This window comes from Dunckerocampus dactyliophorus, chromosome 5 (assembly GCF_027744805.1).
Source record: "Dunckerocampus dactyliophorus isolate RoL2022-P2 chromosome 5, RoL_Ddac_1.1, whole genome shotgun sequence".
NCBI classification, from domain to species: domain Eukaryota; kingdom Metazoa; phylum Chordata; class Actinopteri; order Syngnathiformes; family Syngnathidae; genus Dunckerocampus; species Dunckerocampus dactyliophorus.
The window spans coordinates 32,031,874-32,058,347 of NC_072823.1; the positions used below are offsets into that span (position 1 = coordinate 32,031,874).

Here is a 26,474-nt window from a genome sequence, read left to right on the forward strand (position 1 = left end):
AAATGCCACGGCGCTGGCGCTTCAGGTGGATGACAAGGTTTTTTGTGTGCTCGATGTTGCATGATCAAATAAGGGAAATATATGTGAAATTGTGGTCTTCACAAGAATCTCCCTCCACTTTTACTCATCACTTCCACTTTCTTCCCCATATTTCACATTTCCTTCCTACTTTTCCACAAATGACAGTGAAGCAGATAAGCGCTGCTCCCTCGCTCGCTCTTCCTGTCTCCTTCACTTGTGTGGGAAAGCCGGGGATTATTTCTCGCAGATTAGCGGCACGACGTTGTCTTTGTGGTTGCGGCTGCCATTTCAGCGGCAGATTTCTTTTTGCCTCATAGCTGCAGGAGTTAAGATGACAGAGTAATCATCTGCTATTGCATTGCATGAGCTGCTGATGAGTGCCAGCATCCTCCGCTCAATGTGTATGTGTCAACATGTACATTATTAGCATGCATTAGCAGGCTATAAGGAGTGTTCTGGAAGAAAAAAATAAATTATATATATATATATATATATATATATATATATACAAACCTGTATATATATCAAGGGACAGGCTTCTTGAGACGTCATCTGTACTTCTGTGAAGAAAGTGTCGGACGTTTCGCTCCTCATCCGAAGAGCTTTGTCAACGAACTAACAAGTGCTGGTAGCCTAGGCCTTAAATACAGTAAGAGTGGGCGGAATTGGTGTGCCAACACCCTCCTCCTATGGTTCCTTACACTAAGACTGAGCGGAGTTGTGGTCTAATCCTCTCCTGCCATTAGCACCTCCGAACAAAGAGAAGTGTAGCTCCCTGTAGTTGGGTATGAACAACTCTGATACTGGCTAGTTAGCATCTATTGTTCTGGCTCGGCCCTGGCTCCACCTCATTTGCATGACTAAGAGCTGTGGGTTTTGGTCTCAGTAACCTGCTGAACACAGGGTCCAAATTAAACCTCAAACCACCATTCCGATTCAATGATGGGTTCTGTTGTTTGACAAAGTTTACTGAGGTTACTGAGACCAAAACCCACAGCTCTTAAGTCATGCAAATGAGGTGGAGCCAGGGCCGAACCAGAACAATAGATGCTAACGAGCCAGTATCAGAGTCGTTGTTAAATAAATGTATTTTTTTCTTCCAGAACACTCCTTATAGCTTGCTAATGCATGTGTGTATATACATGTATGTATATGTATGTATATATATATATATGTATATGTATATATATGTATATGTGTATATGTATATATATATATATATATATATATATATATATATATATATATATATACAGTATGTGTGTATATATATATATATATATATGTATATGTATATGTGTATATGTATATATATATACAGTATATATATATATATACATATATATATACAGTATATATATATATATATACATACACACTGCTCACAAAAATGAAAGGAGCACTTTAAAGAAACACATTAGATACATCAGATCTCAATAGTTGGATATCTATACAAATAAAGAAGTTGGATATCTATACAAATAACGACAGGGCAGTGTCTTAGGAACAAAGGGATGCCAAGTCTTTTAATGGAAATAAATGTTTTCAGCCTACAGAGGGCTCAATTGTGTAGACACCATAAAATCAGAGTGAAATGAAGATGTGGCAGGCTAGTCCATTTTTTCCAAAATTTAATTTCTGCAACTCAAAATGCTTTTCAGTATCTTGTGTGGCCCCCACGAGCTTGTATGCATGCTTGACAACGTCGCGGCATGCTCCTAATGAGACGACGGATGGTGTCTTGTGGCATTTCCTCCCAGATCTGTGTGAGGGCATCCCTGAGCTGTTGTACAGTCTGAGGTGCGACCTGGCGGCGCCTAATGGACCGAAACATAATGTCCCAGACATGTTCTATTGGGTTTAAGTCAGGGGATCGTGAAGGCCATTCAATTGTTTCAATTCCTTCATCCTCCAGCTACTGCCTGCATACTCTTGCCACGTGAAGGTCGGGCATTGTCGTGCATTAGGAGGAAACCAGGACCTACTGCACCAGCGAGTCTGACAATGGGTTCAAGGATTTCATCTCGATACCTTATGGCAGTCAGAGCACCATTTCCTAGGCAATAGAGGTCTGTGCGTCCCTCCATGGATATGCCTCCCCAGACCCTCACTGTCCCACCACCAAACCTGTCATGTTGAACGACGCTGCAGGCAGCATAACGTTCTCCTTGTCTTCTCCAGACTTTTTCACGTCTAACACAGGTGCTCAGGGTGAACCTGCTCTCGTCTGTGAAAAGTACAGGATGCCAGTGGCCGACTTGCCAATTCTGGTGTTCTTGAGCAAATGCCAGTGGAGCTCCACGGTGCTGGGCGGTGAGCACAGGGCCCACTACAGGACGTCAGGCCCTCAGGCCACCCACCTTCATGAAGTCTGTTCCTGATTGTTTGGGTAGAGACATTCACACCAGTGGCCCTCTGGAGGTCATTCTGTAGGGCACGAGCAGTGCTCATCCTGTTCCGCCTTGCACAAACGACCAGGTATCGGTCCTGCTGAAGGGTTGAGGACCTTCTACGGCCCTGTCCAGCTCTCCGAGAATAACCACCAGTCTCCTGAAATCTCCATGTTCTGGAGATTGTGCTGGGAGACACATTAAACCTACTTGCTGCAGGACATGTGGATGTGCTTGTGGATGTTAAGGAATCGCCTCATACTGCCAGTAGAGATAATTACGCAAGCCAAAATCAGCACAACTAGAAAACCAGCCAAAAAAGAACAAGAGGGAGAAACTTGAAATGACCTCCACATGTAAAACCAGTCCTGTTTTGAGGGTTTTCTAATTGTTGCCACTGAAGTGCACCTGTTGTTAATTCCATGAACACCAATACATCTGAAATTGATTAACGAGGCCCTCAGCTGCTTAACCAACCAGAAAATTATCAGACAGGTTTAATTCAATTCATGCCAGGCCCAATAAAAAAAGTGTTCCTTTAATTTTTGTGAGCAGTATATACTGCTCAAAAAAATTAGAGGAACACTTCAAAAACACATCAGATCTAAACTGGGGGAAAATGATGCTGAATATCTTTCCTGATAATAAGTGGGTGATGTATTAGTAACAAAATGATGCCACATCATTTGATAGAAATGAAAATGATCACCCTATAGAGGGGGGAAATCAAAGACACCCCAAAAATGAAAGTTAAAAAATGGTGCAGCACACTGGTCCATTTAGCTAAAATGTCATTGTAGCAACTCAAAATGATTCTCAGTAGTTTGTGTGGCCCCCACGTGCTTGTACGCATGCCTGACAACGTCGGGGCATGTTCCTAATGAGACTACGGATGGTGTCCTGGGGGATCTCCTCCCAGATCTGGACCAGGGCATCAATGAGCTCCTGGACAGTCTGAGGAGCAACCTGGCGGCGCCGGATGGACCTAAACATAATGTCCTAGAGGTGTTCCATTGGGTTTAGGTCAGGTGAACGTGGGGGCCAGTCAGTGGTATCAATTCCTTCATCCTCCAGGAACTACCTGCATACACTAGCCACATGAGGTCGGGCATTGTCGTGTCGTGGACCAGGAGGAACCCAGGTCCCACTGCACCAGCATAGGTTCTGACAACGGGTCCAAGGATTTCATCCCGATACCTAATAGCAGTCAGGGTGCCATTACCTAACCTGTAGAGGTCTGTGCATCCTTCCAGGGATATGCCTCCCCAGACCATCACTGACCCACCACCAAACCGGTCATGCTGAATGATGTTGCAGGCAGCATAACGTTCTCCACGGCATCTCGAGACCCTTTCACGTCTGTCGCGTGTGCTCAGGTTGAACTTGCTCTCATCAGTAAAGAGCACATGGCACCAGTGGTGTAGTTGCCAATTCTGGTGGTCTATGGCAAATGCCAATCCAGCTCTACGGTGCTGGGCACGTACGCTACAGGACGTCGGGCCCTCAGGCCACCCTCATGGAGCCTGTTTCTTATTGTTTGGTCAGAAACATTCACACCAGTGGCCTGCTGGAGGTCATATTGTAGGGCTCTGGCAGTGCTCATCCTGTTCCTCCTTGCACAAAGGAGCAGATACTGATCCTGCTGAGGGTTGAAGGACCTTCCACGGCCCTGTCCAGCTCTCCTGGAGTAACTACCTGTCTCCTGGAATCTCCTCGATGCGTCCAAGTACCGCAGTGATGCCCTGGTCCAGATCTGGGAGGAGATCCCCCAGGACACCATCCGTAGTCTCATTAGGATCATGCCCCGACTTTCATGCCTTCTTTTCTTCTCTCTCTGCACATTTGGATACAAGTATGATCTTGGGAGGGGACCTCAACTTAGTATTTAAGCCAGAAGTGGACAGGTCTAGCCCAGCTGGGAGACATCGTGAGTCTCAATCAACATCGATACTGAAGAAATACATGAATGATTTTGGTCTTTGTGATGCTTGGCGCTCTTATCACCCTACTCACAGGGAATATACTTATTTCTCACCAGTGCATCACACCTACTCTCGTATTGACTACTTTTTGACAAGCAACTCAATCATATCTGACATTTCAAACATTCACATACACCCTATCACCATTAGTGACCACGCCCCAGTCTCTCTTTTTCTCACTAACCAAACAATGAGCGCTCCTACTAGATGCTGGAGATTAAATACATCATTACTAAAAGACTCAGACTTCCTAAAATACTTTGAAAGAGAGTGGACAATGTTTTTAGACTTCAATGACAAACCCGGTGTCTCGGCTAGTATTCTGTGGGAGGCAGCAAAAACAGTAATGCACGGAAAAAACATTTCATATTCATCATATAAGAAAAAGAAAGAGAGATTACTAGAATCAGAGTTGGAGAAAAAAATCCAAATCCTCGAAGCAGCTCATGCTGACTCACAAGATGAGCATATTCTGAATAACCTAAGAAAACTGAAACTAGACTTAAAAGAAATTACTGACAAGAAAATTCAGTTCCAACTGCTGAGACTACGTTTGGAAAAGTTTGAGCATGGCAATAAACACGGAAAATACTTAGCTATCCAACTAAAAGTCAATAAAGAAAAAAGCTTTATCTCCTCCATTAGAAACTCAGGAGGTCACATCACTCACCTCCCGGAGGAAATTAATTCCGTCTTTAGGAGCTTTTATAAAAATCTATATACACCTCAGATTAAACCATCTCTCCCAGATATCAAAACATTTCTCAACACCAGAGAATTACCAAAATTAAATGACGAACAGGTGACAATCTTAGATGTACCCATTTCATTAATAAAACTCCATAACGCTCTACACCAGTTGCCGAATAACAAAGCACCAGGACCTGAAGGTTTCCCTGCCGAGTTTTATAAAACATTCTGGTCATTACTATCTCCAATATTTCTTAGAATGGTTTTGGAAATTAAAGACAGTTCATGCTTGCCTCCAAACATGCCTCCTGCTGAAAACCGGATAAGGACCCAACACTACCTTCCAGTTATCGTCCAATTTCACTGATTAATGCAGATCTTAAAATAATATGCAAAGTGTTAGCTGTAAGGCTGGAAAAAGTTACCCCTCATATAATACACCCTGATCAATCAGAATTTATCAAGGGGAGAAACTCAACTAACAACGTACGCCGTCTAATCAATCTGATTGATTACTCTATCATCCATAATTTAGAAACCACAATTGTCTCATTAGATGCTGAAAAAGCATTTGACAGAGTAAACTGGAAATTTCTCTTTGCAACACTACAAAAATTTGGCTTTGGAGATTCATTTAGAACATGGATTAAAATACTATACAACACCCCGAAGGCCTCTGTTCGGACCAACAATCACACCTTTCCAGAATTTACTTTACAAAGAGGTACTAGGCAAGGGTGCCCACTCTCTCCCACACTATTTGCTATCTTTATCGAACCTCTTGCAGCTGCAATTCGACAACATATAAATATAATAGGGATCAACACCACAAATGTTCATCATAAGATAAGCCTTTATGCTGATGATGTATTACTCTTCCTAGATAATTCACATTCCTCACTTCGCGAATCTATCTCACTCATTAACAATTATAGCACCTTCTCAGATTACGCCATTAACTGGTCTAAATCCACAGTACTGCCCATCAACTTTGGTTTCAAGAGCACACCCTCTATACCACTGTGTTCAGGGAACATTAAGTATTTGGGTATTAACATTTCCTCCAACCTGTCAGACCTGATCCACTTGAATTATACTCCACGATTGAAGTCAACAGAGGATGATCTTGCACGTTGGAGAACCTTGCCCATCTCACTTACAGGCAGAGTATCCACCGTGAAAATGATGATTTTACCAAAGGTTAATTATCTATTTTCCATGATCCCCACCAAACCATCCATAATTTGGTTCAAGTCATTAGATTCATATATAAATAAATTTCTTTGGAAAAATAAGCCAGCACGAATAAGTCTCAAAATATTACAAAAATCTAAAGAATATGGGGCCTTAGAACTCCCAAACTTCCCCAACTACTTCCTTGCAAACAGGTTACAGTATATCTTAAAATGGATCAAACCTAACCCATTGGATTATTTATGGCTAGACATAGAACAATCACTTAGCCACGACATCCCAATTTGTAACCTGCCCTTCATTAGCCAAATCCTCCGGAAAAATAATTGTTTTAAAAGTATAAATATAAGCACCACTAAAAATAACAAAATTCTCGCTCACTCCTTGCCAATACACTCCCGTCTGGAATAATCCTGACATCTTGCTGAAAAAGAAACCATTAAATTTCCCAACATGGCACGAAAAAGGAATAAGTTGTATGAAAAATATAATTATAGGAAACAACTTTATCTCATTTAACGACCTTGTTACACAGTATGGAATAAATCATAACAAATTTCTTGAATACATACAAATCAACTCTATAATTAAAGCAAGTTTCAGGACTATATCATGGGAAAGCAATACCACTACTGACCAATTTTTAAAAATATCTGCCCCTAAAACATGATCTAAATTATATGTTCTACTTTCCAAAAATGACAACACAATCGGAGTACCAATCTCCAAATGGAGCTCAGATTTATCTCCAAGCTGTGACCCTGAATTCTGGAAGCAAATATGTCTTAATGTTTCCCGGTTAATCAATAATCCCAACCTACAGCTGATTCAGTTTAAAATCCTTCATAGAGTACACTACACAGGACATAGAATGTTTAGAATGGGCTTAACTGACTCTAACATCTGTACACACTGCTCAGACCATAGAATAGATGACTACTTCAAGATTCAAGAGAGTTTTATTGTCATGTGCATGGTAAAACAGCAGTTATACCATGCAATGAAAATCTTATTCTGTTCATTCTCCCACGAAAAGAAAGAAAACACAAGAAAGAATAAGAACATAAGAAACATAAACACATAAACATATATACCAATAAATTAAGCAACAACAACAGAAGAGACATTAATACAAATAAATAAATAAAGTGCTATGAGTGTGTGCTTGTGTTGCATGTGGCGTGTGTGAGTGCTTCGTTGAGAAGCCTGATGGCCTGTGGGTAAAAGCTGTTTGCCAGCCTTGTGGTCCTGGACTTCAAACTCCTGTAGCGTCGTTTACGATTAATTAAATTGAATTAGTTTAATTGAAAGTTATTTTTAATTACATTTAAATGAATTCTAAATTAAATGAAATTTAAATGAATATAAATATAAGTCAATAAAAAAATAATTAATTGAAACATGAAGAAACATTAATACCAATAAATTAAGCAACAATAATAAAAAAGCAGAAATAATATGTTGAGATAAATAATACAAATAAATAAATAAATAAAAGTGCTATGAGTGTGTGCGTGTGTTGCGTGCGGCGTGTGCGAGTGCTTCGTTGAGAAGCCTGATGGCCTGTGGGTAAAAGCTGTTTGCCAGCCTTGTGGTCCTGGACTTCAAACTCCTGTAGCGTCTGCCTGATGGTAGGAGTGTGAATAATGAGTGTTGTGGATGTGTGCTGTCCTTGATGAGGTTGTGTGTTCTTCGTAGGACTCTAGTTTTATAAATGTCTTGCAGTGAGGGGAGGGCTACCCCAACAATGTTCTGTGAGGTCTTGATCACCCGCTGGAGTGCCTTCCTATCACGTGTTGTACAGTTACCGTACCAAACAGTGATGGAGGCGGTAAGGACACTTTCGATAGTGCATCTGTAGAAGCAACTCGGGATTGTGGCGGACATGCCAAATTTCCTCAATCTTCTCAGGAAGTACAGTCTCCTTTGGTACTTCTTGATGATTTGTTGGGTGTTGTGAGACCAGGTGAGGTCCTCGCTGATGTGTGTGCCAAGGAACTTGAAGGTTTTCACCCCCTCCACCTCAGTCTCATCAATAAACAGGGGTCTATGCGGCTCCTTTTCCCTTGTTCTTGGGTCGATGATCATCTCTTTGGTCTTATCTGTATTGAGAAGGAGATTGTTATCACGACACCAAGCTATGAGGTCCGCCACCTCTCTTCTGTATGATGTTTCAACACCACCAGTGATCAGTCCGATGACTGTAGTGTCATCCGCAAATTTAATAATGCTGGTGTTGTTCTGGGAGGCCACGCAATCGTAGGTGAAGAGCGTGTAGAGAAGCGGACTCAGCACACACCCCTGTGGGGTCCCAGTGCTCACAATTTTTGAGCTGGATGTGCGATTGTGGACTCTGACTGACTGGGGTCTGCCTGTGAGAAAGTTAAACACCCAGTTACACAGGGAGGGAGACAGGCCAAGTGTGAGGAGCTTATTTGTGAGTTTGTGGGGGCTGACTGTTTTAAAAGCAGAGCTATAGTCTATAAATAGCATTCTGACGTATGTGTCCTGGCCCTGTAGGTGAGAAAGGGCTGTGTGGATGGCAGTGTTGACCGCATCATCCGTGCAAACTGTAGAGGGTCCACAGTTGCCGCCGGGATGCTCTTTTTGATGTGGGTCATGACTAATCTTTCAAAGCACTTCATAACAATCGGAGTGAGTGCTATAGGGCGATAGTCATTCAAGCAGATCACGTTGCTCTTCTTGGGTACGGGCACTATGGTGGTGGACTTAAAGCAGGTCGGTACAGATGCTTGTGCAAGCGACAGGTTAAATATGTCAGCAAGCACATCAGCCAGCTCTGATGAGCAAACCCAAAGTGCACGTCCTGAGATGTTGTCTGGGCCTGCTGCTTTTCGTGGGTTTGTTTTGTTCAGAACCCTGCGCACATCAGCTGATGTCACCATGAGAGGTGAGTCCTGTGTGCTCCCCAAGTCCAGCCACACTCTCTGCTCCTCAGGAGTTTGGGAGTCAAAGCGGGCATAGAACTCGTTCAGCTCATCAGGAAGTGTGGTATGGCTGGACGTGGCTACGCTGTCGATAGTCTGTGATGTGCTGGAGCCCCGCCCACATGCCCTGAGGGTCTGAGGTGGAATAGTAGCCCTCCAGCTTCTGTCTGTACTGTCTTTTGGCCTCTCGTATGGACCTCCTCAGGTCATATCTGGCCTTTTTGTAGTCATCAGCGGTGCCCATGACAAATGCAGTCGAACGAGCACGTAGCTTAGCCCTTACATCACAGTTCATCCACTGTTTTTGGTTAGGGTATTTTCTGTAATACTTGGTGGTGGTAACAGTCTCTATGCATGTGCTAATGTAGCCAGTAACAGCAGAAGCATATTCATCCAAATCAACAGTACAATCTTCCCTCCCTGCTGCAGTTTTAAACACATCCCAGTTTGTGCAGCCAAAGCAGTCCTGAAGTACTTGATCAGTTTCTTCATTCCACAATTTAACTGCTGTACTTACAGGGAGAGCTTTTTTGAGAAGTTGTCTGTATGTTGGATAAAGGAATATAGAGATGTGGTCAGCCTTTCCAAAGTGCGGTCTTGGAACAGCCTTCAAAGCACCTTTCATGTTGCTGTAGACTTGGTCCAGGATGTTATTTTTCCTTGTGGGAAAGCTCACATGCTGGTAATATTTGGGGAGGACAGTCCTGAGGTTACAGTGGTTGAAATCGCCAGATATAATGAATACAGCGTCTGGGTGTTTGGTCTTGTGTTTATCAATGATGTCATGCAGGAGGCCTAGTGCGTTAGCGCTGTTAGCTCGTGGTGGGATGTAAACAGCAGTTAAATACACAGCGCTAAACTCACGAGGCAAATAAAAAGGTCTGCATTTCACCATCAGCAGCTCATTGTCCTGCGAGCAGTGCTTTTCCATCGTCTGTACGTCTGTGCAGCACCGTTTGTTTACGTAAACACAGACGCCGCCACCTCTGTGTTTACCAGACGCTAAAGTCCGATCTCCCCGGTAAGCAGCAAATGTTTCCAACTGGATCGCCGAGTCCGGTATATCCTCCGTCAGCCAGGTTTCTGTGAAGGTGAGGACACAGCATTCCCTGATCTCACGATGAGCTGTAATCCTTGCTCTTAGTTCGTCCATCTTGTTTTCAAGAGAGCGGACGTTGGCTAGCAGCAGGCTTGGTAGCGGTGGCCTAGTCGCTCTAGCTTTTAGCCTAGCATGCAGGCCGGCCCGCTTGCCTCGTTTACGCCTCGGATGCTTTGCTCGCCGGGTATTCAGCTCACCAGGCTGCTGCGTTCTCCCGGCGCAGAAGAAAGGCAAAGTCTGAGAGGCTAAATGAAAGTTCATGGTGAACCCTGCCGATGTTCAAAAGTGTCTCTCTGTTGTAATGTACTGCGTGAGTGTGTTGAATGTCCAAAATGAACAATAAAATAGCAAAAAATAGAAAAACACGGGAGAGTGTCACAGAGACGTCTGCCACGGAGGGCGCCATCTTTGATGACCGACCAATATGACTTACTTACTTACACTCCATGTGGACCTCCCACCTCCCATTAACAATTTTTGGCACGGAGTGTGTGAGGACCTATCTTTGGCACTTGGGTTCTCCATTCCTACCTCCCCTTTACTATGCCTGCTGGGCGATCTCTCCACAATTGATGTAGAAACAAACCAAACACAGCTTCTCATCACTGCATTAAGCATCGCCAAGAAAACCATTCTCCATCCATCCATTTTCTATACCGCTTCATCCTCATTAGGGTCGCGGGGGCATGCTGGAGCCTATCCCAGCTGACTTCGGGCGACAGGCGGGGTACACCCTGGACTGGTCGCCAGCCAATGGCAGGGCACATATAGACAAACAACCATTCACACTCACATTCATACCTATGGACAATTTAGAGTCGCCAATTAACCTCACCTGCATGTTTTTGGGAATGTGGGAGGAAGCCGGAGTACCCGGAGAAAACCCACGCGCAAACTCCACACATGCCCAGGGGAGAATCGAACCCAGGTCTTCCCGATCTCCAGGCTGTTCCTGTATTGGCCAACGTGCTAACCACTAGACCACCGTGTGGCCGAAAACCATTCTCATCAATTGGAAATCAAGGAAGAAAGTGAACATAGCTCTTTCCAAAAACGTTTTGTTCGATCATAGACTGTAGCTATGGAGAGAATGTCTGCTGAATCTAAGGAACAAATGTCAGAATTTCAGTCTATATGGGCACCAATAATTAATTCCCTGACCTGACTCTCAGGGGGGTGAGGGCGTCTGTCTCTGCCCCTGGGGGTTTCGTTCATCTGGCATGGGGTGTGGTCCTGGTCGCTGGGTGGCCCTGGTACCTCGGGGGCGGGCGGGGGCGGGCTTGGTGTCCCGGGTCTTCTTTGCTGGGCTGCCTGCCTGGGGGGGTGGAGGTAGGGAGGGGTCCGGGTCGGGTGATGGGGCGGGGGCGGGGTCAAGGGGGCCGTCCAGGGGGCGGCGTTGGTTGACCTCCGGGGTGGTGGGTAGGCGGGGTGCTGCATCCTGCGGGTGCCGGGCGCCTACTGCTGCTGGGGGGGCCCGTGTGCGGCTGGTGGCGCTGGCTCTCCCTCGCCTACTTTGCCTCTGAGGGTGGGGCGGGGTCTGCCCTGGGCCCTCCTGCTCGGCTGCCGCGTGGGGTCGTCCGGGTGGGGTGTGGGGGCCGGCCTCTCCCCCTGGTGGGGGCGCGGGTGCCTGAGCCCAGCTGCCCCCGCGCAGCTCTCTCCCCTGGGTGGGAGGGTGGTTTGTGTTGCCCCTATTTATTTATTTATTTATTTAATTTTTATTTGTTTTTAATTTATTTTATTTATTTATTTAATTTTATTTTATTTTACCGATTTATGTGTGTGGTGTATGTGTGACAGGTGGGAGCTGCTTGTTGTCCTCCGGCACCTGTGGCTGTCCTCCGGGTGACTGGGGGCGCGGAGGTGGGGGTCGCGGATATGCGGTTTGGGCTCGGGGTGGGGGGTGCGTGTTGCTGGGGTGGGGGGGATCCCTTGCTTTCTCCCTTCAGGGACGGGGCTGCTGTGGCTTGGTGGGCGGGGGGTGTGGGGGCCGTGGGCGGGTGAGCGGGTGGGTGCGCGTGGGGGCGGGCGGCGTGGTGTTCTTCTGCGTGGCGCTGGCCGGGATCGGCGGGGGGATGCTTGCTCCGGGGTGGGGCTGGCAGGGGGCTGGCGGGCGGTCCCTGCTGCCTGCTGGTGTCTGGCTGGTCTCTGCTTCCTGGCCGGCGGTTGTCTCTCTTCCTTCAGGGTTTCTCCCTTGGCGTGTTGGTGGATGGTCGGGGGGTGGAGTGGTGGCTGGTCTGCGGCGTGGCGGGGGGCATGGCGGTCGGGGGCATCTGCTTGGGCGCCGGGCCGCTCCTTTCGTGGGCCCTGTCGTGCGGTGCTTGCTTCTCTGTCCCTCCCTGGCGCCTCTGGCTTGCGTGCTTCGTGGGTGTGGCCGTGCTCCGCTCTATGTGGGGTCTGGTGCTCTTGTGGTCGTCGTGGTGTTGCTCCCTTGCCGGCCGTGGTGGTATGCGGGAGGCACGTGGGCGCGGTTCCCGCTGTCTGGTGGCGGTCGAATCTGCCTTGGGGCGTGTGGCTGGTCCGTGGTTTTTGGCGGTTTGGGGGTGGCGCTGTGGACGCTACCTCCAGTGGGGCTCCGGTGTTGGGGGGCCCTGGGGGTAACGCCTCTGGGGGGTTGGGTGGGCCGGACTGGGCGGGCCGGACTGGGCATCCTGGCGGGCCGGGTAGGGCCTGTGATTTGTCCTGCGGCCTGTGGCTCGCCCGAGCCTGGGCTGTGGTGGGTGGCCGGTCGGTTATGTGTCCTTGGTCCCCCCCCTGCGGGTACTGTGGGCCTGGGTGGCGGGGTGGGGGTGGGGGGGCGGGTGCCCTGGGGCTGGGCCCGCTGGGGGGGGTTGTGCTCTGCCGGGCGCTTGGGCGTTTGTCGCCGTTGCGCTTTGTGCTCTGCTGGGCCACTGTCTGTGTCCTCGCCTCCCCCGGTCTGTCTGCGGGCTTGTCGGGGGTGGGGCTCCGGTGCGCGGGTGGTGCGCTGTCGGCTCTGGTGGCATGTGGCTGGTCTGGCTTCTGGTGGTTTGTGGGGTCCGTCGGCTGGTCTGCTGCTGGTCTCGCCTTCTCGGCTCTGGTGCTTGGCCTCCCTGCGGCTTGGGGTGCGATGCTCCTGCTCCCTCTTCGGGGTTTGCTGGCCCGCGGGTGTCGGTTGGCGATGTGTGGTGGTTCGCCTGGCTGCTCGCCCGTTTTCCCGCCCGCCTGCTCAGTTTCCCGCTTTCCTCCTCGCTGGCTCCCCTGTCTGCCTTGCTGGCGGCGTCCTACCGTTGGGAGGGTGTGGCCTGGTGTCTTCCTGCTCCCCGGCGGTCCGTGCTCTCCGTGCCTGGGTTGTGGATTACAGTATATGTCTGGGACCCCGGGGTCCCCGGCTCCGCTGCTCCTTGGGTTACCAACGGGGGATAGGGTGAGGCTTCCGGGTGTCGGGCAGTCGACCACTGTGTGTGTGCGTGCGTGCGTGCGTGCGTGCGTGCGTGGGTGTGCGCGCTTGAGTGCGTTGGAGTGTGTACGTGCGTGCGCGTGGGGGCGTAGGGGTGTGTATGTGCGTGCGTGTGGGTGCGTAGGAGTGTGTATGTGCATGCGTATGTGTACTTTTATTTATTTATTTTAGTTATTTATTTTTTGGGGGGGACATACAGGGGTCGAGTGCTGGGTGATACATCTCTGCCACCCGTGCCTCCGCCGGGTGGGTGGGGGGTGTGCCTCCTGCATCCCTGGGCGGGGCGGCCCTGTGTTGGGCGTCGGGCGGGGGTTGGCCCGGGCTCCGCTCCCTGGGGGTGGGGGTAGCGGGGGGCGGGGATTGGCGCTTCCGGCGCGGGCGGGCTTCTTTCCGGTTGTGGGGGCGTCTCTGGGCCTGCCGGTTTGTGGCCCCCGTTGCTCGTCTGCCTTTGTGGGGTGTGATCTCTCGCTGGTCTCAGGGGTTGGCAGTCTTCCGGTCCGCCGGCGCCCTGTCCTTGGCTGGGATTACCTCTCTTCGGCCCCTTGCTGGTCTTCCCGGGGGGGAGGGCTCTCTGGGCTGGCTCTTGGGGCACTGATCTTTGTGCTGCCTGCCCCTGTGGGCCTGGTGGCCTTCTGGCGGCCGGGGCCCGGCCTGGCTATTTGGGGCGGGGCTCTCTGGGAGGTGGAAGGCGGCCCCTTTCCTTTCATGCATTCTCAGTGACAATTACACGCCCACACATTCTTGCACCTTTATATACATGAAGTCTTCCCCACATACAGAGATACCTGTACATATGCACACTCACAGTACATACGTACTTCCCCACATTACTCACTGAGTTAACCAGGGTGTTATTATGTTGTTGGTTTTATTACAGCGACGGTGATATCAGCAGTATGACTGTAGTTTTTTTTACAATGATGTGCATTACAGTAATTGTCATTCTGTTCACTATCATGGATAATCATTTCATTACTACAATTATGTGTGACTGATTCAATGCGGTATTGTAATTGTGATCACTATCATAGTTCATCATTTCATTACTACTATTGTGTGACTGTTTCAATGCAGTATTCTCATTGTGATCACTATCATAGTTCATCATTTCATTACTACTATTGTGTGACTGTTTCAATGCAGTATTCTCATTGTGATCACTATCATAATTCATCATTTTATGACTACTATTATGTGTGATTGTCATTGACAGCGTTGTCATTGTGGTTGTTGATATTGTTTTGTCCTTTGTCCTTAAGTCCTTGTTCGTCTTTATAGTTGTCACAGACATTTATTTGCTGATGTCGTTCTGTATGTTTCTGTTGTTCTCTTCTTGTTGTCACAATTGTGTGACTCTGTTGCCCCCCCCCCCCCGTTTCCTCTTCTCTTATTCTCTGTCCCCTCCTGCTCCGGTCCGGTCGCTCCAAATTTGCTTAATAACAAGCATCAAAGTCAATTAAATTTTGTATAACACGGGAAGTGTATATCACACTTCTCCCTGGCAGAGTAAATCTGTTGAGCACTTGACGGCATTTAGATCTACAATTCAATCTGCTTTAAAGGCTGGACAGGACAGGGGTAAAAAAAAAAAAAAAAAAAAAAAAAAAAGGAGCATGCCCCGACGTTGTCAGGCATGCGTACAAGCACGTGGGGGCCACACAAACTACTGAGAATCATTTTGAGTTGCTACAATGACATTTTAGCCAAATGGACCAGTGAGCTGCATCATTTTTTCACTTTCATTTTTGGGGTGTCTTTGATTTCCCCCCTCTATAGGGTGATCATTTTCATTTCTATCAAATGATGTGGCATCATTTTGTTACTAATACATCACCCACTTATTATCATGAAACATGTTCAATATCATTTTTCCCCCAGTTTAGATCTGATGTGTTTTCCAAGTGTTCCTCATGTATATGTTTCATTTGTCAAATGAAACATGCAATCTGCTGGCAGGTCATTCTCCAAAAAATGCAATTCTTAAAAAGGAACCAAAAAGTGCACTTTTTGGGGAATTTTGCCCATTATCCACAAATCTAATGTCTAGACGGTACTAATAATGTTAAAAAGCGTGTTTAGAATGTGGTAAACAAGTGTTCTATTTCTTATATGTCTTTTTTTCTCTTACTATGTCTACAATATCGGGTAATAGGAGTGTAAAGGTGACTATGGGATGTTATTTTGAGTCTAAACGGTACTAATAATGTTAAAAAGTGTGTTTAGAATGTGGTTAACAAGTGTTCTATTTCTTATATGTCTTATTTTCTCTTACTATATCTACAATATCGGGTAATAGGAGTGTAAAGGTGACTATAGGGGTGTTATTTCATGTCTAGAGGGCTCTAATGATGTTAAAAATCGAATTTAGAAGGTGGTAAACAAGTGTTCTATGTCTTATAGAACATAGTCTTATAGATATGAGATCAGGGAATGCTGTGTCCTCACCTTCACAGAAACCTGGCTGACGGAGGATATACCGGACTCGGCGATCCAGTTGGAAACATTTGCTGCTTACCGGGGAGATCGGACTTTAGCGTCTGGTAAACACAGAGGTGGCGGCGTCTGTGTTTACGTAAACAAACGGTGCTGCACAGACGTACAGACGATGGAAAAGCACTGCTCGCAGGACAATGAGCTGCTGATGGTGAAATGCAGACCTTTTTATTTGCCTCGTGAGTTTAGCTCTGTGTATTTAACTGCTGTTTACATCCCACCACGAGCTAACAGCGCTAACGCACTAGGCCTCCTGCATGACATCATTGATCAACACGAGACCAAACACCCAGACGCTGTATTCATTATATCTGGCGATTTCAACCACTGTAACCTCAGGACTGTCCTCCCCAAATATTACCAGCATGTGAGCTTTCCCACAAGGAAAAATAACATCCTGGACCAAGTCTACAGCAACATGAAAGGTGCTTTGAAGGCTGTTCCAAGACCGCACTTTGGAAAGGCTGACCACATCTCTATATTCCTTTATCCAACATACAGACAACTTCTCAAAAAAGCTCTCCCTGTAAGTACAGCAGTTAAATTGTGGAATGAAGAAACTGATCAAGTACTTCAGGACTGCTTTGGCTGCACAAACTGGGATGTGTTTAAAACTGCAGCAGGGAGGGAAGATTGTACTGTTGATTTGGATGAATATGCTTCTGCTGTTACTGGCTACATTAGCACATGCATAGAGACTGTTACCACCACCAAGTATTACAGAAAATACCCTAACCAAAAACAGTGGATGAACTGTGATGTAAGGGCTAAGCTACGTGCACGTTCGACTGCATTTGTCATGGGCACCGCTGATGACTACAAAAAGGCCAGATATGACCTGAGGAGGTCCATACGAGAGGCCAAAAGACAGTACAGACTGAAGCTGGAGGGCTACTATTCCACCGCAGACCCTCGGCGCATGTGGGCGGGGCTCCAGCACATCACAGACTATCGACAGCGGAGTAGCGTAGCCACGTCCAGCCATAACACACTTCCTGATGAGCTGAACGAGTTCTATGCCCGCTTTGACTCCCAAACTCCTGATGAGCAGAGAGTGTGGCTGGACTTGGGGAGCACACAGGACTCACCTCTCATGGTGACATCAGCTGATGTGCGCAGGGTTCTAAACAAAACAAACCCACGAAAAACAGCAGGCCCAGAAAACATCTCAGGACGTGCACTTCGGGTTTGCTCATCAGAGCTAGCTGATGTGCTTGCTGACATATTTAACCTGTCGCTTGCACAAGCATCTGTACCGACCTGCTTTAAGTCCACCACCATAGTGCCCGTACCCAAGAAGAGCAACGTGACCTGCTTGAATGACTATCGCCCTATAGCACTCACTCCTATTGTTATGAAGTGCTTTGAAAGATTAGTCATGACCCACATCAAAAAGAGCCGCAACAAACTCACAAATAAGCTCCTCACACTTGGCCTGTCTCCCTCCCTCTGTAACTGGGTGTTTAACTTTCTAACAGGCAGACACCAGTCAGTCAGAGTCCACAATCGCACATCCAGCTCAAGAATTGTGAGCACTGGGACCCCACAGGGGCGTGTGCTGAGTCCACTCCTCTACACGCTCTTCACCTACGATTGCGTGGCCTCCCAGAACAACACCAGCATCATTAAATTTGCAGATGACACTACAGTCATCGGACTGATCACTGGTGGTGTTGAAACATCATACAGAAGAGAGGTGGTGGACCTCATAGCTTGGTGTCGTGATAACAATCTCCTTCTCAATACAGATAAGACCAAAGAGATGATCATCGACCCAAGAACAAGGGAAAAGGAGCCGCATAGACCCCTGTTTATTGATGGGACTGAGGTGGAGAGTGTGAAAACCTTCAAGTTCCTTGGCACACACATCAGCGAGGACCTCACCTGGTCTCACAACACCCAATAAATTATGAAGAAGTCCCAAAGGAGACTGTACTTCCTGAGAAGACTGAGGAAATTTGGCATGTCCGCCACAATCCTGAGTTGCTTCTACAGATGCACTATGGAAAGTGTCCTTACCGCCTCCATCACTGTTTGGTACGGTAACTGTACAACACGTGATAGGAAGGCACTCCAGCGGGTGATCAAGACCTCACAGAACATTGTTGGGGCAGCCCTCCCCTCACTGCAAGACATTTATAAAACTGGAGTCCTACGAAGAACACACAACCTCATCAAGGACAGCACACATCCACAACACTCATTATTCACACTCCTACCGTCAGGCAGACCCTACAGGAGTTTGAAGTCCAGGACCACAAGGCTGGCAAACAGCTTTTACCCACAGGCCATCAGGCTTCTCAACGAAGCACTCACACACGCCGCACGCAACACACGCACACACTCATAGCACTTTATTTATTTATTTATTTGTATTATTTACTTGTATTAATGTCTCTTCTGTTGTTGTTGCTTAATTTATTGGTATATATGTTTATGTGTTTATGTTTCTTATGTTCTTATTCTTTCTTGTGTTTTCTTTCTTTTCTTGGGAGAATGAACAGAATAAGATTTTCATTGCATAGTATAACTGCTGTTTTACTGTGCACATGACACTAAAACTCTCTTGAATCTTGAATCTCTTGAATCTTATTTTCTCTTACTATGTCTACAATATTGGGTAATAGGACTGTAAAGATCCTAGGGGTGTTATTTCATGTCTCGAGGGCTCTAATAATGTTAAAAAGCGTATTTACAAGGTAGTAAACAAGTTTTCTATGTCTTATATGTTTTCTTTTCTCTAATATGTCTCATATATTAGGTAATATGGGTGTTGGTTCATGTCTACAGGGCTCTAACATTGTTTAAAAAAGTGTATTAAGAAGGTAGTAAACAGGTTTTCTATGCTCTAACTACCAAAATATTCCATTTATAAAGAAGGAATCCTATTCTGCATAAATTCACTTCTCACAGTCGGATCTGGAAGAGGGATTACAGTTCCTGTACTGCTGTACTTCTGTTTCTTACAGTTACATTCTTTTGCTTTTTTTTGTCCTTGCATCATAACATGTCAACAGCCATGCGATGTTTTTAGTGCTCGTGCCAGCCAAGTAGCATCCACAGCCACCTTGATCCATGCACTGTGGCACTGATGCTTTAGAAATGAGCTTTGCCCTCTCAAGTCCACCTGTGTTTTACATGAGGTCTTCTCCAACCTCCAGCCTTAGATGCAGCACATCAGAGGCACTGCTTGCCAACCAATGATTGAACCTCTGAGGGCTGACAACTTTGCATCGGCACAAAGGCGGCAATGGCAGTACTGAGCTTCAAGGGGTAGCGCCCCCACCTCACCAATGAAGGGCAGTTATGCCTTTTTTGGACTGCAGAGTTTTTATGCTCATATTTACAGTTTGGAAAAGTTACTAAAGTGCGCCATTGGAATAAACAGGTTACATGACACCATAAACACTTCCTGTCCCTCACTTTTAAGATGTAGCTTTGACCAAACCGAAGATGTACCAAAATATCTGATTAGCAATATTGTAATCCCTCGCCACTTTGCACTTCTATCACGCTTTTCCAAAATATATTCATGAATAAATCATACCGTTTCGTGTGTCAATACTGCCTAGTATTAGTCAAAATATGCATATTTAAACAAAGGTAACTATAGGGGTGTTATTTCATGTCTAGAGGGTACTAATAATTCAAGATTCAAGATTCAAGAGTTTTATTGTCATGTGCACAGTAAAACAGGTAGTTCTGCTTTGCAATGACATTCTTGCTCTGTTCATTCTCCCAAGAAAGAAAGAAAGAAAAAAAACACAAGAAAATGAATAAGAACAGAAGAAACATTATTACCAATAAATTAAGCAACAACAACAACAGAAGAGACATTAGCTTTTCCAAAATGGGGACTTGGAACAGCCTTCAAAGCACCTTTCATGTTGCTGTACACTTGGTACAGGATGCTATTTGCGCTCGTATAATCGTGATAATGTTAAAAAGCATGTTTAGAAGGTCGTAAACAAGCTTTCTATGTCTTATTTTCCTCTTATTACGTCTACTATATTGGGTAATAGGAGTGTAAAGGTGAGTATAGGGGTGTTATTTCATGTGTAGAGGGCTCTAATGTTAAAAAGTGTATTTAGAAGGTCATAAACAATTTTTCTGTCTTATTTTCCTCTTATTATGTCTACTATATTGGGTAATAGGAGCATAAAGGTGACTATAGAGGTGTTATATCATGTGTATTGGGCTCTAATAATGTTAAAAAGCGTATTTAAGAGGTCTTAAACAAGTTTTCTATGTTTTATATGTCTTATTTTCCTTTTATTATGTCTACTATATTGGGTAATAGCAGTGTAAAGGTGACTATAGGGGTGTTACTTCATGTCTAGAGGGCTCTGATAATGTTAAAAAGTGTATTTAGAAGGTCGTAAACAGGGTTTCTATGCTTAATGTGTCTTATTTTTATTAAAGGTTATTGCTTTTGATACGGTGTACTGGCATTATTATGCCATATACTGGATTATTAGATTAATGGAAAAATGCTCATAAAATAATATTGACAATAATATTGTTATAAATTTTATGACAATTTCTTATGTTGACAGGCCTATTGTTACAATATATAAAAAATATATTAAACGAACCTGACCTCCTTAATGTAATATAATGGTAGGGCAATGACTGCACGTATTTATTATGGAAGGGTGATGACGCCCTGAAGCAGATGTGTCAGCTGGGGGGAGGGATAACCCCCACTAGCATATAAGATCACTCTTTTCCACCACAAATTGATGATGTGCAATTACACAGCATGTGTCACAGCAACTTCACATCATTTCATAGCGCAAAGCTCACAGAGCATGGCGGAGCCAACTGGCCTTGTTTCCTAGCCGAAGCTTGCAAGTACCAATCTATGCCATACAAAACATATCATCGTAATAAAAAATAATAATAATAATAATAATGTCACGACGTGGAATGGACTCACACGGAAAGATTTGGCGCCATCTTGTATTATTATTTTTTTTCAATTCGTCTCACTCTCACTCACAAACACATTATATAACACTGCTGTCTCAATGGCTTGTGCATTCCTATGTCTAACATGTCTTATTTTCTCTTATTATGTATATTTTCTTGGGTATTAGGAGTGTAAAGGTGACCATAGGGGTGTTATTTCGTCCCTAGAGGACTCTAATAATGTTAAAAGGCATATTTACAAGGCTGGGAATGGGTTTCCGATGCTTAATGTGTCTTATTTTCTGTTTTATGTCTACTATATATTGGTAGTAAAAGTGACTATAGGGGTGTTGTTTCATGTCCTGAGGGATCTTATAATGTTAACAAGCGCATTTAGAAGGTCATAAACAAGTTTTCTATGCTTAATGTGTCTTATTTTCTCGTATTATGTCTACTATATTAGGTAATATTAGTGTAAAGGTGACTATATGGGTGTTCTTTCATGTCTTGAGGGCTTTCATAATGCTAAAAATCGTATTTACAAGGTCATAAACAGGGTTCTATGTCTTATATGTCTTATTTTCTCTTATTATGTCTACTATATTGGGTAATATGAGTGTAAAGCTGACTATAGGGGTGTTATTTCATGTCTAGAGGGCTCTGATGATGTTAAAAGCCATATTTACAAAGTTGTAACCATTTTGTTATTATTTTTTTAGACTCAGGTAACCCTCACTCAAATACATAACAGGAGTGTCTGAATAGCTTGTCAGCACTTGAACTATGAACTACCATTCTATGTGGTTAGCGGCAACTATTGCACCACAACAACATACATGTAACTTTGACTGTTATATACAAAATGCCTGCAAGGCATGCTTGGCACTCCAGCGGCAACTCCCCTTAATGCTACAATATAGTTAATATTAGGATGTACAATGACGTGTACTTGAAAATGAAGCACAGGACATATCATGTATGTTTTGTTTTAGTTTTTTTAATTGCCCGTGTGTGCATGAAATGAAACCAACACCATAGCTCAATAACTTCATGTTCTGCTGTTAAAAAAGGTTTAAAAACATGACTTAGTGTTACACATTTCTATGGCCATCACACCAAAAAGCTCAGTTTTACCCATCTACACACAAACACTGAGTTGTGCGTCATGGCCATTACTTGTCACTACGCAATCCGTACCGGAAACGCAATCGGTTGGAAGCATGTGCAGATGGCGTCTACATTCCGGTCGGCCTATTTTTCGGCACATCAGGCAATCTGATTTGTACTACTAAGCACTGTGAAATCTACGTCATCCATCCATGTATTTCTCAGCAGTTACAGAACGTAAACGTCAGACAAGAAGATTTCTACTACATGTGCAATATGTGTCAAATGTGAATGTCTCTTGGTGATGAATAAAGTATCTACCTATCTGTCTGCCTATCTGTGATGTTTACGTCTGCGGCCACATTGAGTGTGTTTTTACGTAGCTCAGTCTTGGTGAATAAATACGACAGAAACATTCACATGCTAGCAAAGTCTTTTAATAAGAGACACTAATAAAATAACCCCCCCCATTATATTACATATATAAAGTACGTTTATTGACCGTTTATGTTCATACGTTTAAAAAACAATAATACGTAACTACCACAGCACGTGACGTTGCGGAGGTGCTGTCTAAAAATTTGCTCAAGGAGGAAGCGACAGGTCTCGCGCATGCGCAGAACCGATCGCGTTTCCGGTACGGATGACGCCATTAAAAGGCAGGAAGTGGGCAGAATACAGTGTACACATTTGAAAGCTAGCGCCCCGCATGCGAACCTAACCATGGCAGACAGCGCTTTTAAATGACAATGAAACAAGTGTCATAATTCTTATTAAAAACACACAAATGGCGTTTATCAGTATTATTAATCCCCACAAGCCAACCCCCCTGAAAATGCAATCAATACATTTGAATGTTGCTAAGGAAATGAAAATCACTCCTATTAATCACTGGAAACTTGTTCACAAATGTGTACTCATTGTACTACAACTTCTTAGCTCATTTGACACTGTTAGCTCCCACAAACAACACCGCGATACGGCAATTAATTGCAACACACAAGCGTTCCAACAGTTACCTTGCTTTTACTTACGTTGGTGCGGTTCCTCTTTGGAATCCTAAATCCTCCAAGATTTTTTCATATGCCGATGAAATGACAAGCAAACCTTCCCAACAAGGTGCGTTGTACAGGTGCTCTACAGTTATAGCACTGTTTTGGTACAGTTGTTGTTGTACACTTTTTGTCCCTGCCTCGCGCTCGCTCACCTGCCATGTGACAGCCATGATACCTTCAAGTACGCCTCGGAAATTGTGCACAACGCTTCTCTTGCCTGAAAGCACGAAAATAAGATAAATTAGAGTAGATTTTCACAACATTGGACAATCGGACCATTGGGATGTTTTATTTACTAATTTTATAAACGAAAACCTCATTGAGTTTGTCTGCTTCAAATTAATGATTGACGTTGCCTTCACCTTGTTGTCAAATGAGCTCCGTTTGGGAAATCCTTTTTAAATGCCTCATCATCCTTTGTTATATTATGTTTTGTATTAAAAATTGAGAATAAATATTGCTGCTGTCCTCAGGCCAGCACCCCATCATTGGGATTTTATACGGTTAACACTGCTATCTAGTGGCAAAAACATTTCTTGCACTTACTACAAAAACAGCAAGGATCTTCAAGCAGTCTTGATGATAACAAAATAAAAAGCAACGTTTTTGCATGTCTTTTCACATTATTTTATCATCCTTGCTTAAATCTTATAGTGCACACGTTTCAGGAGGAGGGATTTTGATCCGCTACTCCTTACGAATACTCTCCAAATTTGAAAGGTTTCAGTGCTGTCGCTTGGCAACTTGAAGGCCTTAATCCCATTAAAGCCCAGAGACTGGCGAGACCACTACAGGATCTCAAGATTTATTCAGCAAGGAAAAAAGAGGAAAAAAAGAGAATATTCAAAGAATATACTATACAGACAAACACCAGACAATGATTTGGATGGTAAAATGATGATCTGATGATGATTTATTTATACTGACATGATTGTTTTTGTACTCTTCCTACATGGCAATATGTCACAATTGATAAATTGACCTCTGGCAGTTCAGGGGTGTCCAAAATAAAGGTATCTATATTTTGTAAGAAGGCAAAAGTTATAAATATATACTGTACATATACTGTATGTTTCAAGACAAATCTTTGTGTTATAATTAGTTATGTTGTATAAACATTTCAGCTTTTCCCTTTACATTGTTTTAGTTTTAAAGTTTTAACATTGTTGCTGGTTTTTATTTATTTATTTTATTTCAACAATGATCTGTGGCTGTCAATGTCCCCCGGGCCGCACTTTGGACACCCCTGATGCGGGTAGTCCCAGCGCCATCTTGTGTCGTGAGTCGGCACGACTGGTCTTCCACACTCACACGCACCGCCTCTTTGCATGCTGTTTGACTAAAAGCTTTCATTGGCCGACTGAGGCGCCCATCATCTTTAACGGCCCTCAACGCGTCTGTGATTGGCCTGAGGCGCACCAATGGGGGTAGCACTGTTTCCATTGGCTGGGAAAGTAGGTTAGTGGTCCGATAGGCATGACGGTGAAGAGAAACTGGGTCACCATTGAAAATCGTTTATGTCACACTTTTGACTTCTATAATACCTAACCTAGCCGCTTTCAATGGACAGCCACATCCCAGCGGACCAAATGTAAGTACGACGTTAAAGAAGTAAAACGTTGGCGTATATCGGCGACTTTTGTGTTTATCCGTCATGTATGTCGTCGATGTTTTCCAGCTTGGCAAGGAAGGAGGACATTATCGTTAGCGTTTGCCAAGCTAGCTGTTGCTAATATTAGTCGTGTGAAATGTGATGGTGGTTCAACGATTGCGCTTATCTACAGTGTGTTTATAAAGGTAAGGCAGCGTTGTACGTGCCTGCCGCTATGCTAGCTAAAGCTGCTAATAAGCACGCTATCTCTAGCTAAGACGCTAACGTATGTAAACAGGCCCAGGTCTCTTGGACAGCATCGTCTCTGTCGGAAAAGCCCATGGAATATGTCTGACGCATGAATGAAACATTGATTGAAGCAGGCCGGGACGCGATGATCACATTTGCTCATTAGAAATGTGACGACTTTGGCATCGTGACGGCAGCATAGTACCGGGTCTCTTCTGCAGAGGACATTCTCATCGGTGGTGGTTGAACTTGTATGTCATTATTTGCTAAATCTTTTCAGTCACGCACACCGTCTCATACATATGTCCTATATTAATACAGTGGTGCCTTGGTTAACATCCCAGGTTCCCAAAGTGGGCTACGTGTACCCCCGGGGTACACCAATTGTAATGAAGGGTGCGTGATTAAAAAAAAAAAAATAGCGCTTAACACTCACATTTACGAGTGCCCCTGAACGCCTCACGGCGCAAGGAGAATGGAGCAGAAAGGAGACAGCATGAAGTTGATCTGTGTGCATTATGAACAAATAAGGCAGGTTGAGAGTGTTTCATCTTGATGATTTCATTTATATTGGTGTTCCAATCTGGTGAAAATTGTCACTGAAAATTAGGCTTACTTATTAGGATTGTTAAACTTTCCCCTTCTATTTTGTATGAAATGAATATGCAGACTGACATCATAACCATTGTGAGTGGGCGAAAAAAGTGAAGCTCACATTCAAAATGGAAGGATGCCAACATCAAACTGGAATAAAAGACATGTTGGATGACTACTTATGTTCATGTCAAACTTTAGCAAAATATGAACATGCAAAATACACATTTTTGACTCTGGATTACTATAAAATTAATTAACCAATTATGTTCGATATTTCACGTTAATTAAGGTAAACAGCTTCATGTTTTTAAATGTCCAGGAGGAGGGGGTACATGGCTTCAGGTCAAATGTCTGAAGGGGTGCGCTGCTGTAAAAAGTTTGTGGACCCCGGTTAACCTCATGAAGCCATTCCAGAAGGTCGGACTCAAACCAAAACGCCACCAAACCAAAGCAATTTTTCCCATCGGAAAATAATAGAAATCCAATTCACCTGTTCCAGACGCCCAAAAATGTTCACACGTTGCACATTTTATCAACAATAATTATAGTTTTACATGCAGGAAACGATAATTGCAAATGAAAAATGAATGGACAACTGAACATTTAACATCACTTTTACCAAGGTTTGTCGGGGGGGGGCGGCACACAACCATCAATAAACAAAATAACGCAAGCACATTATGCACATTTTGAATTAAAAAAAAAAATATTTATATATATATATATATATAT

General features: G+C 44.5%; 2 protein-coding genes across 14 annotated transcripts in view; one reads left to right on the plus strand and one right to left on the minus strand.

Annotated features, from left to right (window-relative positions):
• The window catches only part of ppfibp2b (PPFIA binding protein 2b), a 130,590-nt gene extending 107,143 nt beyond the window's left edge, over nt 1-23,447 (minus strand). For all 12 annotated transcript variants that reach the window (XM_054777129.1, XM_054777124.1, XM_054777118.1 and 9 more), the window contains exon 1: nt 23,285-23,447. The gene's annotated coding sequence lies outside the window, so the exon portion shown is untranslated. The remainder of the gene's footprint in view (nt 1-23,284) is intronic.
• A 1,286-nt stretch (nt 23,448-24,733) lies between these two features.
• Nucleotides 24,734-26,474, plus strand: part of LOC129182001 (basic helix-loop-helix ARNT-like protein 1) — a 43,648-nt gene continuing 41,907 nt past the window's right edge. For both annotated transcript variants that reach the window (XM_054777845.1, XM_054777846.1), the window contains exon 1: nt 24,734-24,896. The gene's annotated coding sequence lies outside the window, so the exon portion shown is untranslated. The remainder of the gene's footprint in view (nt 24,897-26,474) is intronic.